The sequence below is a fragment of the Vicugna pacos genome, chromosome 11, assembly GCF_048564905.1.
Source record: "Vicugna pacos chromosome 11, VicPac4, whole genome shotgun sequence".
Classification (NCBI taxonomy): domain Eukaryota; kingdom Metazoa; phylum Chordata; class Mammalia; order Artiodactyla; family Camelidae; genus Vicugna; species Vicugna pacos.
This window is the reverse complement of record NC_132997.1, coordinates 23,877,273-23,896,855: the sequence shown is the minus strand read 5'-3', so window position 1 is coordinate 23,896,855 and position 19,583 is coordinate 23,877,273. Positions and strand designations below refer to the sequence as shown.

The following is a 19,583-nucleotide window of genomic DNA, read 5'->3' as shown; positions in this document are numbered from 1 at the left end:
CTCTAACAAAACAAATGTTAGTTTCTATTGTGCAACTTGTCATCTTTATAGAAGTGCAAAAGTGTCAATATCCTTAAAGATCAGAGCCTTGACAATAGACTCTCCTGTATATTTCAGGCTAAAGGCAACATATTTTACAAAATGTGCAGAGCTAGCAAAACTAAGCCTAGAAAACAGGGCACAGAGTTAAAGCCAAAGAAACAGATCTAATATGGAGTCAGATTTGTTCTTTTCTGTTACAGCAACAAAACTAAATTGTTTCCACACTTAAGCACTTCTCTCTTTTGCAAAAATAAGTAAGTAAATACCTCAGCAGCTGTCATGGGGGAACGGAAATTGGTCTTGGGTCTCCATACTTGTCATCAGGGAAGCTTGTTTTCCCCTTTCAAAAAAAATTTTTTTTATTTTTGCAGTGCCTTGCCCAGAGTAGGTCTCAGTGATTATCTTTTCACAACAACATCATTAATGACAAAACCCATGAATACCAGCCAACGTCTTGTCAGTGCTTACTAAGGGCCAAGCACAGTGCTGAGTGTTTCACATGGATCACTTAACTTGATTCATTTTAATTTAAACAATTTATTTAATCCTACTTCCATTTTCTGATGTGAAAACTGAGACTCGGTGTAACTTGCTAAGTCATAAGTGGCAGAGATGGAATTCAAACCCAAGAAAGCTGACTCCACGTCTCGTGCCTTTTCTTCACCTTCCATTGCCCGTCTACTGCTGAAGCCTGTTGATTCAAAGATGTTGTTGACTCTTGAACAATGCAGGGGGGCACAGTGGAGAATCCTCCTATAGGTTATAGGCGTCCGTCCACCTGCACCCACAGTTCAATCTGTGGATTCTGTGCTACTGAAGTATTTATTAATGAAAAAAAATTGTGTATAAGTGGACCTGTGCAGTTCAAACCTGGGTTGTTCAAGGATCAAGGGTCTAGAAACTCTGGCCTTATTTTTTTTCCATTGTCATCACTCTGGTGCAAGTAAACTTTGTGCCTCTAGACAAATGTAATGTCTCCTTATTAGCCTCCATGGTTTCACTCTGGTCCCCTGACCCCAGCTCCTCTCACTTAGAGGAGTGATCACATCACACTTGCTGGAGATGCTTCACCCTCAGCTGAGGGCAACCCCAAAGCTCTTGTTCATGGTTCACAGGGCCCTTCCTTAGCCACCTCCTGGCTAGGTCTGTAGCTTCAGCCACTGCTCCTCTCTGCCACAGTGTTGTGCTATCCAGAGAGCTTCTAAAATTCTCATTTTGGGGCTCCACTTTTGGAATGTCTGGTGGGCTAGGTCTGAGGTTGGACTCTGGATTATAGGAATTTTTTATCAGCTAGGTTTGGGAAAGCCTCACTCTAGAAAATCTGTTCTGTGAATATTAGTTGCTGCCTAGATGTGAAAACTGCATTTTGCCTCTCTTCCTTTGACTCCAAGGGGGTCCTACCTTTGAATTCTCAAAGAGTTTTAGCTCAGCTAATGAAAGCTGCTGTGCTAGAACTCAGCGTAATGACAGAACATTTTCCCCAGACTGCTCATTAAGGCTTTGGTCCACTGTTTGTGTGTGATTGAGAAACTGCTCAGCTGAGAGAGAGAAAGAGAGAGAGGCAGTTGGTCTTCAGGCAGTTGATAGAATCTTCAGTAGAGCTAAGGCCACCTTTAATTTCTTACAGGGACTTTCTCTGTTTAATACTTTCATTATTCTTACTTGAAAAAAGTTGAGGTGTAAAATGCAGATATTCAAACCTAGAAATGTACTGAATAAATTCCTATCTTTAATAAAAAGTGTATCAAATATAATCTTACCCAGTATTCACTGTGGCCCCAGGCCTAATCCCTGGGATATTTCTTCCTTTTGCTTCTTTCTTTATATATTTATAAGCGTGTTCTTCTGAATTTCACTTTTGAAGCTAAGGGGTTATGGAATATTGAAGTTACAGAGTATTTAAGACTGAGAATAAAATAATTATGAGTTTATCAGACTTTCAAACAATCAGAGAGAAAAAATTTTCAACCTCTTTAATAATCTTGTCTACAAGGTATGTATTCTAGATTAAGCAGTTGTTATGGAATGCATATACAGACAGAGATAAAGTTATTTTTATAGGTTGATTTTTACAAATTTTTTATCTTTACCCTTATCACACATACCAAGTATTTCTGATTTGATTTGTAAGCGATTTAGTTGTACCACATAATTGTTGGTACAAACATTTTATGTGTATGCATAAAATAAGCAAGGTACTATTAATGTCAGATTATTCCATTTCTTTTTCTGCTAATGCCAAGCATTTCTGCTACATTTATTCTACAGCATTTATTCTACTGCATTGTTCATTTTTGTTCCCCTATTTGTGCAGAAGAGAAATTAGGTAGCCATTTCTTCTTGGCATGTCTCTACGCTCAGCAAATATGGCCATTGAAGTACTAAATTTCAGTCAAAAATAGAACTCAGCTTCATTTTGAAAGTTTCTTTTTGTTCATGCACAGGGATCCAAGTATCGGATGTGTAGCTCTGCCCTTTTCTGGTCATTTCAAATTATGGAAAGAGAATTCCCAGAATGGGATCGCAATGATCTTTAACAATGTGGGGGTGAGGGCCTACCCTCCGATAGTCTAAAAGCTGCATATAATTTATAGTGAGCTCTTCGTATCTGCAGTTCAACCAACTGGTAGTACTGCAGTATTTACTGTTGAGAAAGTTTGCATGTACGTGGACCCATGCAGTTCAAACACATGTAGTTTAAGGGTCAGGTATAATTTCCAAGTTTACACAGTGACTGGAAGACATGTTAAAATTCAGCACCACAAGATATACTCACTGGAAAATTAATTGTAATAGTTTTGATTTTAAAAATTTAAAAATTTTGTTCACTTAGCAATTTTTTTTAAAATTGGAGAGAAATGGAAGCTGCTTTCTACATTACCAGGAAAATAGTAACTGTAGTTTTCTTTCTCCAAGTACAGATGAAAACAAATATGGATACAGTTAAGGATATAATCATATTGGAGAAAATAATCCAATAATTTGACTGGTGATGTTGATGAAATTAAAGGTTTCTTGTACTCTTATGACCCAGTACTTTCTCAGTTAAAGCTCTGGATAACTCCCTTCAGCTGAGTTTTAGGTTAAGCAAACACACCTTCCTTTTTAGATAAAACAATTTTCACTAAGTTGAATTTACTAAACGACTATGTCCTTTAGCTAAAGGATTCACTTTTATTGAAATATTATTTCACTTTTAAGGAGCTTATGTCAAGGAGCTTATGTCAAGGTATAAAGGTCATGGATTCTTACAGATGTGATGGGCTACAAATGCAGATTTAAGGTCAGCCATCCATCAGACGTGGTCCGTGCGGTACTGACAGAAACTGGTTAATCTTTTCTGCACCCAGCATAATATGACCACTGATTAAACAAGACATCAGTTCATCCCATGTTCTCCTTAGTTACAAACAAGAAGCAGTGTCTTTAAGCATGAGGAAAGTTTTCACAAGTTAAGACCAAGCAAAACACAATTAAGGCACATCCTTCTCAGAACCTTGTTGGATTATGACTTTAATTAATATTATTGTGATGTTTAATAATAATTTGAAATTAAAGTCCATCTAAAGAGTACTGAGCTAGGTGATGAAAATTGATTTTGTTTCTAAACTCTTACTGTGTTACCTCACTGGTAAATGATGTCCAACTCCATGACCTCTAATGACCTCAAATAACAATAACATTTTTTGAAGTCCTTACTTTGCTAAGGATTTTACATATGTCATTTGATCATTATAACACCTTATAACACCCCTGGGAGGTATTAGTTATTAATATCTGTTTTAGAGGGAGACTGGATATTGTAACTAGTAGGAAATGGTTCCCATCTCAGTCTGTTGAACTCTGAAATGTCTGCTCTTAACCACCATCACTGTTATGCAGAGGTCTTTGAATGTGTTTTAGAATCGTTAGTCTATGAATACAAACATAATAGCGATTGACAAGTATGGTCAAAGGCAAATGCACAAGTTCTAACAGGAACCTTCCTTTGTTAATAACTTCAGAAAATAAGTAATATGTTGTAGAAACAAGACTGAGCTAATGAACTGTCTTCCCAGGGGACTGTACATGGATCATATGGATAAACTGGTACATTAGTATGAGTGCTTGGTCTTTAGAAATGGCTTGTGGAAGCCTCTGTGTTGTGCAGTGATGTTTGAGCTCTGGAGAGTGATGTGTGAGCACAGGCCTTGTCTTTGAACGATGGTGATAACAGCTGTGGCCGTGATGGCAGTACAGTCTGCTCGCTGTCCCATCAGTTTCCCTGGAAGCACCATCCACACCCTCGTGTGTAAGCAGTAGAGCTCATTATGGATTTTTACCTTACTTCCAGGCTGCTACTCATGGTGGATGATAAATTTTAAGTCTGACCCTTTATTTAAACTTCTTTTTCTGAGAAAGAGACTCAGCAGGCAGCTTTAACATATGTGCTGCTTCTGCTTGGTCTCCGTTTTCCTGAAGCAAATTGTCAAACTTCACCTTCAGCTAAAACCTTTGAGAAAATCTAGGCTCTGGTGTGTGAAGCCTGGATTGTGAGGGAGGAGAGTTCTGCCTTGAAAAACCACAAATGCAGTTTCCTGCAATACTTCCTTCTAGTGAAGCAAGTGTCATTACAGGTATTTGGATATTCTCCCCCTCAGCTTGAGGTTTGTGAGTATCTGATTATGAGACTGAATGCTAATGAGCAGAGATCTGTCTCTCACCGCACAGGGCTGTGCGGTACCTGCAGAGGGACCAGCGGACTTTTGAATAAATGGCACTGGTCCAAGTTAGTCCTTGCTCTCAGCGCTCTTTTCTTATTTCTTCTCATGGGTGGTCACCACCGTGAGCCCTGACATTTACTCACACATCACACTCCCCCCAATCTAATTCAGTCCTGATCTCTCTCCTCCAGGCCCCGTCTGAACCTACGTGCCCTTTTGATAAACTGAGCTACTTTTTTCCTTCAAAAAATTCCTTTTACTTCTTCCTTTAACTTAGAGTTGGTTTCTTTTTAATCAGATCACATGTTTTTGCAATCCATACCTTTGCTGGATCTCTTTGGATCTCCTAATCTCACGGTGCCAGGAATTAGGGGTGTGTGTGTGTGTGTGTGTGTTTGTGTGTGTGTGTGTTCATCAGTCATGTCATACGGTGCCTTCCTACCAGGATCACCTCTTCCTGGGCCTGCTCCCATATCTCGGGAACCTCAACACTACAGCCCTGTTGCCTGTCCCTACTTCCAGTGTGAGCTGGAGTGTTAGGCACAAAAGTCATGCTAAATTTCCGATTTAGGAAATTCTGTTTCTGGAACCATTGCTGCTGTACTAAGCAGATCTGTGCAGAGATAAGCTTGCTACTATCTTAGCATTTCTCAGGCTTTTCCTGGAGTTTCTCCCTCACTGCCATCACCTTCTGCTCTCCTACCCAGGGCTGTGGGCAGTTACTGGAGAAAGTCCACGAACGTCCGAGAGGCCTGCTCTGAGCTGCCTGCGTACCCTGCACTGAGCAGCACATGTTTTATTTCCCACTGCCTTTTGCTGGCCCTTCCCTGTTTCAAATGCCTTTCCTTGTCCTTAGCAACTGTCCAGCCTATTCATTCTGAGCTGGGACTCTCTCATTTTATTGGGAGTTTGGAGTTTTATGTGATCTTACTCAGTTTCCTCTTACATGGACTAACTCTTCTTGCAAAAGTTCTGGAAAAGATGCTTCTATTTTTTCTACCACTATTTTGTCCTCTATTATTCAATTTCTAGTCACATCACCGTTTAAGATCTTTCTGAAAAGATGTCTGTTTCCTTAGTTTTTTAAAATAATTTTTAAAGATTTATCTTTTATTTCCTTATTTTATGTATTTATTGGGGGAAGTTAATTAAGTTTATTTATTTTTAGTGGAGGTGCTGGGGGTTGAACCCAAGACCTCATGCATGCTAAGCATACACTCTAGCACTGAGCTCTACCCTCCTGCTTGTTCTCTTATTTTTTTGAGAGTTCACTTTACTTCTGGTAGGATTTGAGGCAGTTTTAAACAAGGCTTCCTAAAAATGCCTATTCACTTGGCTTGCTGCAAAACACTACTTTTTCTCCTTATTCCTTCTTGCTGCTAAAATATAGATGTTCCTTAAGGTAAAGTCCTTACGTTTGTCTTCCCTCCCCTCTCCCCTCCTCTTTGTCTTTACACATACATCCTGACTTGCATGCAGATCCCAACTCTAGTCACATATGCATCTGTCTGCCTGCTGAGAGCCTTGACCTCAGGTTTCCACTGGCATCTTAGAGTCAGCAATTTTGAAACCAGACTCCTTTGCCAAATGCCACCAATTTGTCCTCCTTCCTTGAAGTGAAAGGGCCACCACCATCCCTCTGCTTTAGGCCTCTTGTCTGGATTAGTCCCTTCACTTCCCCTTCCCTGCTCATTGTGACTCGCTTTTACGAGGACCAGGTGTGATTTATCTCATGGAGGGCTCCCTGTCCTGTGAAGTTAGTGCACAGCATGATTGTATCCAGGGCCTCCACTCTCCCCCTCCCTCCCCCTCTTCTCCACCTTTACTCTCCCTGGTCCCCACCCTACCCCACCTCCCACATACCCCATAATTGTGACCCCTGCAGCCAACCAAGGGAGCTTGACTCCCCCGCGTAGCCTCCCAGGACTGGGGCCACCAATCTGTGGCTTATACTGCTCACTCCGCACGGAGGTGCTCCACCCATATGATCTCCCTTGCACTCAGTTCCCTCCCAGGAACACAGGTCTCAACCTCATCACTTCTCTTCCCTTCCTACACAATTGTGTATCTTTCTGATAGCCTTGGTTGTACGCCAGTCCTTCTGCCATTTCCCAGTTAGCTTTTCAGTGAGGTTTGTTCCACATGTAGACGTATGTTTGATGTGTTCACCAGGAGAGGTGAGCTCCACATCTTCTTATTCCACAACCTTGACTGAGCCCATTTCAGCATTTCAGTAAGACCATTCCAGTATCTCATAGCTTCCGATGACACTGACTCCTTAAGAAAAATATCCTATTTATTGCTTTCTGTTGTTAATCTGTTTTTTGTGGCTGCTTTTAAAATTTTATTTTTACCTTTTTTCCCTAAAAGTTTTACCAAGTGTACCTAAGTGTGGTTGTCTCTATATTTATTCTTCTAGTTTTCATAGGGCTTCATAAATCAGTGACTCGAATGTATTCTGTCATTTTATAATGGCATCAGCCATGGCCTCTTTTCAGATGATGCTTCAGTGTTACTCTGTCTGTTTTCCTTTCCTTCTGTCAGGCCAGTTGCACATGCATTATAGTTTCTCACTGTTTCCTATATGTCTCTTACTCTCTCTGTGGTCAGTGATCCTTCTCACTCTGTTTCATCCTAGGTGGTTTCTGTTCATCTCTCTTCAAGTGCACTAACTCTATAGTCAGCTTCTTCTCATCTACCCTTAAACACATCTGTTGCCTAGTTTAATTTTGGTTATTTTATCAATTCTAGAATTTCTCAGTTCTTTAATTGTTTACAGTTTTGTATTGGAATTCTACATTTTGTCTTTTATTTTCTTGAAATGATTCAATATAATTATTTAAAAATATGTGTCTGATAATATCTGATGCACTTGTGTGTCTTCTGTTATTTTTCTATTCATTTTTAGAAATTTTTTATTTGTGTCAGCATGCTTCCAGTTATGTTTTATTTTATGCTGTGTAGATGCCTGAATTGATATAACCTTTTTACAGATAGGATTTGTATTTGGTTTTGTGAGGGATCTGGGACACTAAAATTCCAGGATCAGCTTGAATTATATTCAGGGATTTAGGTGATTTGAAGTTGAATTTTGGTCTACTTCTAGTTTGCCTTTATTCCTAGTATGATGGCCTCTTGAATTCTAACATACAGTGAAGGTGTCAGAATCACCATCCTCCGATCCTTTCCCTCATAACTTGCAGTCAGATTCTCACAGAAACCCTCAGGGAAAAAAAGTGAACACGAGTGTCCACTTCCTAGGTGTGTGTTCTCCCCTGGATTCTTGCTTTTCAGTTTCTCAATGTAATGCTCCCTTCCCCTTTGCCTCTCAGCAGAAAAATATACATGTAAATGTATATATTCATATATATACACACATACCACACACATATATACACATATATGTCATTTTTTCTAGTCTCCAGCAAGAGTGGTTCTAATGACCTCTTCTGTCATTACCTCAGGTTATTAATTTTACAATGCACATGCAGTTTGTAGCCTGTTATTTTCACCTATGAACGTATATCATGAAGAAAATGTTACAGGGCATTTGATGTGATATGATTTTAATGACTCTTGCTTATTTGTACCTACCACAATTGTTTGTTTGTATTGCTGTTGTTGGAAATTTTGCTTTTTTCTCTTTTTAAAACATAAATAACTGATATAAATATATTCTAATATATGAATCTTTTTACATATCATTAATTTACTTTTTCCTCAGAGAAAACTCTAAGTAGAATTGCTGGTTCCAAAGGGATCAGTATTTAAATTCATTGGATGCTCAATTCCCTTCCACAAAATTTGCACAAATTTGCAGTCTCAGTAGTAGTAATGTCAGTGCTTGTTTTGAGCACAGATTTAGGAAAACACCCCTTTATATTATCCTGAAACAATTTCAAAGACCTCCGCTCAACTTTAGATTTAGTTTTCTTGATATTACTCTTGGTATTCATTTGCATTTCTCATTTTTATATACTCAGTTGACCCTTGAACAGTGTGGGGGCAATGCACCTGTATGGTATAGTTGGGCCCCGTATCTGTGGTTCCTCCACATCTGCAGATTCAATGATGCATAGACTGAGCAGTACTATAGTATTTACTGCTGAAAAAATCTGCGTATAAGTGGACCCTCACAGTTCCAACCTGCATCATTCAAAGGTCCCGAGTACCCTTCCAGGTTTACAACTTATTTAAATATGAACCAGGGGTGCTTTGGTCACTTTTTCCTGTTCTGTCTGGAGCTGATTAAATGGCTACAGTGTAATGTTAATTGTGTCAAGATTGTGGGAGTGATATAAATTATCAGTGTGAAAATGATCCAATAATTAAACAAATGTACATATTATGTTATTATAAATGCTTGAGCGCTATGATTACACCCACATAAAATAGTCAGAGAAAGGAGAACAGACCCAGTGGGTGCTGCTGTGTGTGGTACTGATTACTTATTTTTATCTCCCCTGTTTCAAAGCAGTTCTGTACAGTTGTGCTATGGTTTTTTAATAATTAAATGATCAATGCAAACCAAAATTTTGTAAGTACAATTTAGTCTGTTATCCAGTGAAGCTACCTTTTATTCAGCCAGTGATCCTAGAAAAAGTTCAAATGAGTTTAAGTAGAAGTGGCTCTTCCATCATTTCCCTAATACTAATGTATTTATCATCACCTTATTCCAAAAAGTATTTACAGTAATTAGCAAGAAAGTAAGACAGCATAACATAAGATAATAAAAATCAGCTATGAGTGAAAAGGGAAAAAAGGCAACACTGTGGGAGGAACATGAGCTGGAGCTGGGGTCATGGCTAACCAGAAACACGCGTTCCGGAGCCCAGGCCTGAGGCGGGCGGGCCGTGAACTTACTTCAAATGTTCTATTGGCCAGAATGGAAAGCATGTCTCATCCGTAAGATGAAAACAGCACAAATAAACTCAAAATGCCATCCAAGTATTTAGTTCCTCAAATGAAGCTGTGAAGTTCTAATACAAGAACTTTCACCTGCAGACAGCGCTGTGTGAGGGATGGGCATGCCCCACAGGCTACTCCCAGGGGACCTCACCATCTCCTTCCTCAGGGCTTACAGCCAAGCCAGGTGTTGAGGCCAGTTGAGCAGGTGCAGGCGAAGAGCCCTCTGCTGGCCTGAGACGCACTCTTCTGTGCCCTCCAGGGTAGATGAGTACATGGAAAGAAACGGGTGTGCAGCACACTGTGGGGCTATGTTTTACATTTTTTCCCTCAGTCACACTTTGGATATCTGGTGGGAGACTATACTTCATGGAATGTCTAGGGTGCACTGACTGTGTGTCACCACTCAAATATAGATCCTTGGGCCTTGATGGACACTTGAGCTGGGGCGGTGCTGAGAACATCTTAGGAAGTGAGGAACCCAGACTGTTCCCACATGTGTGGACCGCCCATCTCCACCCACTGACGAGTCATAGGAGTGTCAGTGGGATGATGGGAAGGGTACCATGCCTCTCTGAGAGTCATTAGGATTCTGCTTTAATATATAGACTGAGGGCAATGAGATTTTCTTGTATGCAGTTAGCACCATCAAAAAAGTGTTAACCTGAAATATTTTATGGTGACAACCAAACCCTGATCTTCACTAGAAGGATCTCAGTGCAGCACTCTTAGAGTCCCTGACTTTGATCATCATAGTTTTCTTGTGGGCCCTCTCAAATAGACTACTTGTGGATTATAGCTGAGTTATTTGGGGGGCTGTTGTTTATAGGCCAGTTAAAAGATGGGGAAATATCTGCTAAAAGAAACCATTTTTTCTTTTTTGAAATAGCAGGCTTGTGAACTATTTATGCCACTTTTAGATTGTGATTTTCAATCTTCTAATCTGCCTATGGTAGAAAGCTTGTATCTGTTTTCTTTACAGTAAGAAATGACCCAGTTCAACAAAAGTCAAACAGATTTAAGAGTTTAAGAAAGTGCAGTAGTGCCAGGGAAAAATTTCCCTGTTTTAACTCAGATATAAAACTGTGGTTCAATTTGTTAAAAGACAATGTTTATTGATCTTGCCCCGTGTAGTTCCTTAATACTCATTGTGTATCTGTTATGTGTACAGAATAACATCCAGGGGAGAATAAGGGGACATAGGATATGGTTGGTAACTGGTGGCAAGGAGCTTATATACTGTACTTGGGAAAATAGCAAATACATTTCCAAAATGTTGGGAAAACAACAGAGAAAAAGACAAATGTGGATGATTGAGGAAACACCACCGGGAATTACTCACTGAATTCAAAACTTAGTGACAGTCAGCACAAACGCCAAGGAGACTCTGCAGACTAAAGTTTGGTCAACTAGCTTCTCATCATAAAGCAGAGACTTGGTGCTGGTTCTGTGAAGATGTTTTATATGTATGATGACAATTTTGAATTCCTCTAAAAAGGGGTTTTTAAAGTATAAGGGATATGTGACTATTCTAATCAAACACAGATGAAAGAAAATCAAAACAAGTAGTAATCATGGTGGTTATACTTGCATAAGACCGTGTGGTTTTCCTAGCTCTTTCCACATGGCACTTGCTCCCACCTCACCCCAATCTTGTAAAAAAGACCAGAACAGGCATTTTTCCTGAATTACTGGTGAGAACACTGAGGCCTCATAAAGTTATGAGATTTGTCTAGTGTGCAGCACTGACTATATACCAGGAGTTTTGTCTACTCCGTATTTCTCTTTGTATTGTAAAATTGCCAATAGGTTTAGAGATAATGGATTGCTTGATAATGTTGTTTCCATTTGATACACAAAGTACCCCTTGGTAGTTTGTTAAGTAAATGAGGAAAATGAGATTACCAGCGATAGCCACTGCTCAGATTGACAAGCCATCTCTTTTGTCAAAATACAAAACAAAACAATTATCTGACAGTTGTGTTAATTCAATAAGCATGAGGTGGCTTTTATGAAGTCATGTTAACATTGCCAAATATTAGACCTGTGTACATACCTCATGTGATGGAGGAGTTTTCAGTCAATTGGAGGGAAGCTGAGATGCATTCAGGAAAGTGTTAAGCCACCGTTCTGGACAGCACGCTGTGAACTGTCAGAATGAGGGGCGGCAGGCATGCGGGGTCAGCCTCGTGATTCAGGAGCGGTGAGGTGAGGCGTCAACCCAACTTCATAACTGACCGGTTTCCATGAGTGGGGAGGACTAGGGAGGGCGTGCTGGTGGAGTGGGGCTTCACTTAGGAAACGGATGAATTTGGGAGGATGAATGGAAGGAACATAGAAACATTTAAAGGACAAGTTGAAGAGTGGACATTGGATTCTGTAGAGGTTAGAGAGACATGAGAGAAGTTTGTGTTTTGCTTATTTTCTGCTAGTGGAGCCGTAGGATGAGGGGGAGGATTTGAGGTTTCCATCACAGCACTGAAATGTACCCTGGTCCTGGGCTGTGACTGCAGGCCTAGAGCATGGGCTGACGTTACTTTTGGTTTATGTCAGGTTGTAGAGAGTGCTTTGAGCAAACCTTGTGTTTTGGTGAATGATGAAATCCTGAATCAAACCATTTATCCCCTTGGCTGCTGGTGCTGCCTCTTTTATGTGGAGCAAATGAAGTCAGAGGCTGAGTGGCTTTATTATTGGGGTGCTGAAGCTCTCTCAGTGAGAGTCCCCTTTTCAGGGTAGGTACAGCTTGCTACCTTGGAACTTGACGACTCCTTCCATGAAAGGTTCACGTGATGCGGACATGCAGAAGGGGGGATTCTGTGCCTAATGGTTCTCAGCAGCCTAAGAGACATCGCCAAACCAGTGGCTCAGTGCAGCACCATCCAGGCATCAAGCCTTAACATCGCCCCTCGCCCAAGTCTTACCTAGTTCTTGTAAGAATGAGGATATTCTCTGATTTGTTTTTGCTGGTCCACTTCATTAAATTCCTTTAGTTTTACCAATGAGAGTTCATTTCTAATATCATGTTAATTAAACCACCTATTTTGACAATGAAAAGCTATTCCTGATACTTAGTATGCCAAATAGCAAAACTTCTGGTGTCAATCAAGATATGAATTCTTGAAAGAGACCCTGAAAAGTTCGTCCATGTTTCAAATGTGACCTTTCTGGCTCAATACTAGCTGACTGGGGAATCTGGGTTCTCAGTTTGGGCCTAAACTGCCCTAAAGGTAAAGCTTCAATTACCTGATCTACACATTGTATTTTACTGTGGAGGCTGAGGAATATTTTTTGAATTTCTTAAATCAATTTGTTAAACAAACTACAGAGATAGCAATGCCTTTCCACTGGTTAACTCAGTTTATTTTACAGCCTCAGTGCGGTGGTTACAGTAAACTTTTTTATTTTTGTTTCTACCACTCTGTTATTCTATCTGCTCTAATTTATGCTGATCAAAAGATTTAAGGAGGTGGATCTGTAAGTAAGGAGAATGTCATGAAGAGAACCAAGGGTGTGTATAACTGGGTGCATGGATCCTAAAGCTGTAAAATCCTAATGAGCACTTTCCCGAGGTATTTATAGGCCTCGGAGTGGCCTCCTCTGTGGGATTTCCACTCTGCTTCCTGGCACGAGGTGTAGTTATGAACCTGCTTCTCATTCTGTCCAGATTCTGCTGGTCTGCAGCCGGGAAGAGCTTTCTTTGCCAGATTCTTGCCCGGTTCTTTTCTTCTTGGCAGGGTCATTTACTTTTTCAGTTTTTCTCCCACACAGTTCCCAACTGGGACTCAGGATGAATCAGTTTCCCGGGCTTTTTGTTGTTGAAGGCAAGGAAGCCATTATTGTCCTGTGATGCCCAGCACAGCCTGTCCTCTGAATTTGCCTCAAATTTTTAACAGATTTCCAAGGGACATCAAAGTCCAGGGTATTGAAGATGCCTGGTCAGGGAGCTCTGAGATTGAGTGGATTTTCTGACCTTGTAATTCCTTACAGGCCTACATGGCCTCTTACTCTCAAAGAAAGAGACCTACATTTTACCATAAAAAAGAAGTTGAGACACATGGTTATGAAAATGAAATGGCTGTGTGAAAGAATGTTTATGTTATGAATCTACACTGAATAGTATAAAATGCTGTTTAATGTTGTATGTATGTAGATGCCTACCACACATGTACGTTTATGATGGAAATGATGTTGCAATATATCAGTCAGGAAGATTCCACTTTCATGATTGAATTAAAATAGCTTAAACTTTTTGTTTTGTTTTGTTTTGAAATATAGCAAGATCAACTTCACACCTGGGCTGCAGTTAGTCAACCCACACACTCACTGGATTATATAGACGGGGAGTTTCCCAGGTGAGTCCCGTCTGCTTGGCCACCATCTAAACTTCCTGATGAAGAACACAGGCCCAGGGATGCTGACGCAGGTAGGCCCCCAGGAAGAGTGAATGCTTTGAACGTCACAGCAAGTATCTGTGTGGTGCTTACTGGGTTGCAAGTCTCGGTTTCTCTTCTAAGCATTTCTTAGATTAACTCAAGCAAAATCACTGGGAAGCTTGTTAAATTGAGAATCCTTATGCTGCATCTTCAAGGATGCTGAGTTAGATTTTTGGGGAATGGGGCACTGGAATTGTCCAGTTACTACCTTGTGTACTTAGTTTGAAAACCACCACTTCAGGGTCCAGCTGTGGCTGCCCCCCAAGGAGAAGCTGCACATCCCGTGTGGGCTGAGAGAGCTTGGAAGGGAAATTTTTGCCTACTGGCTTCGAAGGTGGTGGCCACCTCTTCCCACTGTCTCTTCCCTTATTGCTTTCTTCGTGCTTTTCTTCATTTTTCCTTTGCCTTCAGGGATAACTGGGAGAGGCAAGATAGATGTACACATTTTATTAAATCTAAATTTTAAGGAATCTTAAAAATTATACATTCAGATGTAATATTTATTTTTCTAAAAAAATTTGTTTTTTTTCTCTTTGAACCTTGTGTTGTCTTAAAGTATTTTGTGTAATTTTTGAAGTATTTTGAAGATTGCATGAGGTTAACATCAGCTACATGTGGAGCTCAAAACTAGGAAAGCACTTGATTGTATTAAATTAAGAATCATGTTTTTGTAATAATGTTTTTATGGAGTTTGAATGTTTTATTATTTCTTTCTTTTTTCATTTTGGCATAATGAATTTCCAGCTGCTTTTTGGTGGATTGTTCAGGAATATTGACATATGACCCATAAGTGATGAGTAAATAGCAGAGCATTATCGCTATTCAGAAATCTCTCCCTCACCAAGTTTTCCTAAATGGTAGCATCGGTGTTGGAGTTAAGAATTTTGATTCCTCCACCTCATTGGCTTACTGAGAGAAACATGGTGGGCAGAAGCTTGATTTGGACTTGTAAAAAAGGGTGCAGCATAAGAGTATGGAGCTGGGCTCTGCTGCTTATCAGCTCTGAAACCTTGGGCAAGTTTCCAAACCACGGTACTCGGTTTCTCCACCTATAAAATGATGATAAGAATAACATCTCCTGCACTGGGATATTGTGAGAATTGTATGTTAAAGCATAGAATTAGCCTTTAGAATGAAGTCATTATCTTCCTCATGAGTTCCCTTTAAAACCAACAGTGCCCCACATCATCAGTGACTTTATTCTAGGCTCCTGCCTAAAGGTCTGCAGAGGGAGCCTGGTGCTCATAACCTCCTGTTTTTATCCCAGTCCTGGAGTGATGCGTTTGCCTGTTTTTCCTTTGCACTGAGACACTAAAAGGGGGCCCACACCCAACCCTACATGTCCCCCTTTTAACATTTAGTTCTCTTGAAACACTGCTTAGTGTTTTCTTGGTGGACTTTACCCCTGAAATGAACAAAAAATGAGAGATGCAATGTAGGAAACATCGTCGCATGTAGATCTCTGAGTCTCTTGTGGTGCAGAATACAATTGATCAAAGGCTGAGGTAGGGTTCCTTAATGCAGAGATCTTCAGGGCTGAGGGGGTTCTGACCATAATGACACCTGAAAAAAATTAAGGACATAAAACCATATTTAGTTTTAAAAGGAAAAGCATGTAACTAAAAGTCTTGATCACATTAAATACATTATTTTATTTCTTTATGTTAAAAATTACTTACTGGTTTGGAAATAGCCAGGTGCAGATATAGTAATACTGATCAATTTCACTGAGCGTTCTTTTAACAGTCATTTATATCTTACGTTTTACATCATTGATTAGGGAGGTGTTTTCATTTTTTTTTCTTCCCTAGTGTGTCTTCCTTTCTTAACTTTTCTAATCAAAACATTTATAATAACCTTTAAAATTTTAGGGAAGTTTTAAAATTATGAAACATTTTGTTATTGATTTAGTTGTATACTGGAGGAACACTATATGGAAAGTTAATTTGTGATAATCTGGATTTTAGTTTGGTAAAAGACAACAGTTGAAATTGATGCCAGAAAATTTGTAACCTAGTTTTTCCTTCATTATTTGACATAGCTCGCAAAATGCCAGAGCAGCAATTTTTAATATAACTTGTCTCCTTTTAAAATATGCATTCTTGAAGAGGATGATGGAGGTAAGTAGAAAATAGTTTAATATAGTGACTTGTTTTTCTCCAGTTGATCTCGTATAAACCCAACAGCCCAACAGCTATTTTGTCCAAATGTCCAGTGTCCCTTTCTAAATATTTCCTGCTGTGATTCTGTGGGACATTATCATGTGGGGGCCACAATGCCTACCCTCCCTGTCCTAGGAAAGCAGTCAGTGGTAAGAGTGAGAATGTTGATAACATAGTGAAAACCTTGCATAAAGTCTACTGCTTTTAAAAATACATATGAATTGCAAACTTTGATAACAAGGTTATGAATAGTGATAAACTTGACAATATTGGTGCATAATATTGTGCAGTGACATCCTGGCTAAAATCACTTCACAACATGCGGTCCTTTTCAATTTTAATTTAAAGTAGAACTCAATGATTTTTTTTTTTTTGAAAAAGAAAGACTTATGCTTTCATCTTAGAAGATTGGTTTCTTTGCCTTTTTTTTTTGTCCTCCAACTCTTCTTAATATTGGTTTCTAATTTATATGTCCAGCTAATTCAGATCCATGGTCTGCATTTTCTGCCTTTCTCATGGACCTGTCTTTCATTTTCTCATGATCCATTTTTAGAAATGAGTTTTTCTCTACTTTCAAATATTGAAGAAGAAACTGACCCTCTGTTAAATGACTCTGAGTGCGCAGGCTGAGGTGAAGCCTCCGTGTCCTTCCCACCAGTGAGCTGCACAAGGGCTGCAGACTCCTGGGCATCTTCTGCTGCCACCCTGCTCCCTACAGCATGTTTGTGTTGTCTCCACAGAGGAGTATAAGGTATCAATAGTGACCCTCTGTGGTCTGTAGAATGCTTCCTGGAAGGACAAGACAAGTTAGGAAGAACTAATAAGGAAGTTAGGAAGCAACGTGCTCCAAAAGTTCACGGCAGAAACATTAATAAGAAGAAAACCTTTTCAATTATCATTTTTCTTCATCTTCTCTCTCTTCATTTTCCTTTATGTATTTAATTCAACCCACCTCCCTGCTATGGTGGTTTTTTTCTTCTGAAGTCCCATGCCATTTTATTTATATTTCTATCATTTGAATTATTTAGGTATGTAATTTATCTGTTTCTACATATCTGTCTCTTATGTAGACTCCCAACATTTTAAGACCTTTGGACACATATACTTAAATATTTTGGACACATATACTTTGGACACATATACTTAAATATTTGAGTGAATAATTGAGGATATAGTGTTGAAAAAGATGTAAATAAATAAAATATCTACTCAGCACATAAATGCAATAATTTGAGTTTTGTGTGTGTACTGAAACATCCCATGGACCATTTTAGAGGCTCAGTACCAAGTTTCAAAGATTACACAACAGATTTATACAAACAGACAACTTTAGTTGATGAATTCATGGAGATCAGGATCAAGATGTCTGGGTGTGAACAGAGACTGGATCATTCTGGGTGCATCTTTGGAAAATCAAGGCCCTTATCTTTAGTAATATGAGTAATCAAGAGAGTGAACAGAGGGCTGATTTTAGAAAAGCTGTTTGGGCACATAAAATCCCGGAGGAAAATATGGAAGGAGAGTTGGTAGAAACATGACAAACTTTTTGTGTAGAAATCCTAAAAATTGTATTTACATGCTGGCTGAAAGAATTGTTACCTACTTTGGCTCCAAAAAAGAAAAAAGGGAGGGGTGGTTTGAGCAGTTTATGAATATACAAAGTGTCCAAAAGAATTATAAAGGAAAATAGATTAAAATGAAAGGAATTTAGGATGGAACAATAAAATGAAGCAGAATGTATTTCAGAAGGGCTAGCAGTTTTTAAAGGTAGTTGCAAATTTATCCCTCAGGTTGAAAGTAGAAAGGGAGAAGGGAACAATTATATATCATGCCATGAGATTAAAAGCAACAGTCTCAGAAGAACAACTTTTCTGGCCTCCTGTATCCAAAAGAAGTGTTTCTACTGGTTCTTAATAAAAGAGACTCTGTGGGATGAAATGCAAATACAGCATCATCACCCCATTTCCAAGCTTAGTCCCAGTGCTCTAACACATGTTTAATGGAGGTTAATGCAGAAATTCTGCAAGGGGCCAAGGGCATGTTTGATGGCAGTCATCTCAACTTACTGCATGGTCAAGGGGAAAAATGCTGTAGAACAGATCAGCCATGTCTCCTATAAATGGTTCTCCATGTTCAATTTTTTAAAAAATCAGCCCAAATTTCCCCCTTATACGTGCAAGCTAAACCTCATGTGTGGCTATCCTTTGTTGGCAATGAGCAGCAGCTCAATACTATTAAATAATCAAATAGCAGAATACAAGTTTGGCCCCCTTTAGGGAAATTACATGTTTAACCCCATCTTCCTTTGTAGAAGGATGTAGTATACCAGAATTACAGACCCGTACCATTTGTTAGGCAGCTAGTCATAAGTCATGCTGTTTAAATGAAATTTAATGAAGTCTCTTTCAATTAAATTGACTAGATTTGAATTAAATTAACATGTACCATTAAAGAAGCTGTAGTTTAATAATTTTACGTAAGTGCATATTTCCTTAAAATGTAAAACTTGTTCCCACATCAGCTCAGCTCTTCAGTCATGGCCTCCTCAGTGGTGGCCCATGTCCCCACTCATACACTTTTTGTCAGTGGCCCCAGTGACATGGATTTTGGGGAGGGGGCTGCTGTGAGTAGCAGCAGTGCTGACCTTGGTGTGCCCAGGGGGGCCTGGGGAGCCACGCTGGCCTGGATGGAACTGGCTCCTGGAGAGGCTCCTCTGCCAGAGCCCTTGTCTCCTATTATTCCATAGTTGTCATGTACTTTTCTATCCCTGGGGGTTGGGACTCTGGGACGGGAGTGGAGAATGGAGGAGGGACTGCCCCAGCAGCTGCCAAAGCCACTTTTACTTCAGGAACACTCCCTTTTCCTCTCAGTTGCACCCCCTTGGAATCCCTGCTGCATGGAAGCTATTTGGAGAAGAAAGGTTGCATCAGAGATCTCATGACCCCTCAGCCAGAATTAGGATATAAGGGGCCCTTCCTCTTAAGCTAATTATGGCTTACAGTGATTTGGTAAATTACACCTGTATAAACAGAACTGAAGCCTTTATCTTTTCTTCCTACCTGAGACCTTCAGAATTTGGAAACTCTTAGGTTCCTAGGAGCCTTTCCAAGTGAATAAGGAAGGCCATTTCATGGCAGATGCAGGAACCTCAGGATATTTTGGAACTTGAGAAAAGTCCACCTGGGTCTGCAGGCATTGCGGGTGGGGACTGGCGGTGGGGCTTTCCTGGCCTTGGGAGGCCTTTCAAAAGTTCAGCCTGAGATCCCATATAAGAAGTTCCAGCAAGGCCAAACTTAAAAAAGTGCCTTAAAACAAATCATGTTTTACAAAGCGGTGGA

The 19,583-nt window shown here is 39.8% G+C and overlaps 1 pseudogene; it reads left to right on the top strand.

Annotated features, from left to right (window-relative positions):
- LOC140699217 (formin-2-like) overlaps window positions 1-19,583 on the top strand; it is a 162,487-nt pseudogene that overhangs the window by 65,347 nt on the left and 77,557 nt on the right.